Here is a 1424-nt window from a genome sequence, read left to right on the forward strand (position 1 = left end):
AGCTATCCTCCTGGGTCAGCCTCCCTCTCTCCATAAAAAGGGAGGAATCCTACGACATTCGGCAGACATACTTGGAGATATTTTGTTCAATGTTGGTGTGTTTGGTGTGTTGTGGTCAGTCCATTGTCCACTCTAGGATAACTGGGTTCAAAGCCAATGGACCCATCAAACCACCTGTGTGTTTAACCCGGGTAATGCACGAATGTGCTGCAGCCTACTTTTTGAAATAAAGGCAACATGGAAGTGCCTCTTTATGAATAAAGTGATTATAGTTTTTATTATCCAAATTTCATTCTTTTAAGAATGAAAAGGGGATGAGCAGTGTCGCTTTGAGCCCGCCAGTCACTGTCTGGGGCGCCAGCTACGCCGCTGCCGCTGTCACTATGGCCCATCACAAAGCCGCCGACTCGAAGCGTGAGCAGTTCCGGAGATACTTAGAGAAGTCCGGGGTGCTGGACACGCTGACCAAAGTGTTGGTAGCTTATACGAAGAACCAGAGAAACCTAATAGTGCTTTGGATTTTTTAAAGCATCACTTAGGAGCTGCTACCCCAGAAAATCCAGAAATAGAACTGCTACGTCTAGAATTGGCAGAAATGAAAGAGAAATATGAAGCTATTGTAGAAGAAAATAAAAAACTGAAAGCAAAGCTTGCTCAGTATGAACCACCTCAGGAGGAGAAGCATGCTGAATAAGATTCTTCTCAGTTGAAAAGACACTGAAAAATGGTTTTGTATGACTTGAATAGTTTGTATAGTATATAATCTTTTCTGAAAAGATGCTATAGAACTCTTTTAATATGTTAAATTCACCTATCACACTCTGTTATCAACACATATACTTAGAATCACCAATAAAAACTCACTATGACTTTTTTTGGGTCTTAAAGCAGGAGAATCCAAAGTAAATCCTGAAAAAAATGTAAACACAGACATCTAATTCATTACCTTAAAAGACATTTTGTTTAATAGTCTGATTAGGAATGATGGTACTGGATGTATTTTAACCAAGCAAATTTATCATGGAGCTATTCCTTGGTGTAGTTCAGGATACGAACATAGGTACAGTCATTTTTGAAAATGAAGATGACACTGTTGTTTATATTCCCTTTAGGCAGCTGGGGAGATCTGTGTGACATAAGATGCTTTTATATGGGTTCCCATGAATCTTCTGCTTTTGTTTATATAACGCAGAACAAATAACTCTTCTTTGCCACCACTTTGCCTTAGATAACTGTGTGTGGTGCCAGTCTGGACTCTGACACCACATTTTCCTTCTATGCACTCATGCCCTGTCTGTAATCTTGCCTTGCTTTGCTCTGTGCTTAGTGAGTCCTAGTTGCACACTGGCCTTTCTGTACTGATTTTCAATTCGCTTAGTAACAGCAGTTACCCTGATTGTAATTTATATAACTTTAAACAGGAT

At 39.8% G+C, this 1424-nt stretch overlaps 1 pseudogene across 1 annotated transcript; it reads left to right on the top strand.

The window, feature by feature from the left end:
• Window positions 1–344: 344 nt before the first annotated feature.
• On the top strand, window positions 345–873 carry LOC128593865 (c-Myc-binding protein-like; annotated as a pseudogene). Its single transcript, XR_008382416.1, has one exon. The product of XR_008382416.1 is annotated as a c-Myc-binding protein-like (transcript).
• Window positions 874–1424: the final 551 nt, after the last annotated feature.

This window comes from Nycticebus coucang, chromosome 9, assembly GCF_027406575.1.
Source record: "Nycticebus coucang isolate mNycCou1 chromosome 9, mNycCou1.pri, whole genome shotgun sequence".
Taxonomy (NCBI): domain Eukaryota; kingdom Metazoa; phylum Chordata; class Mammalia; order Primates; family Lorisidae; genus Nycticebus; species Nycticebus coucang.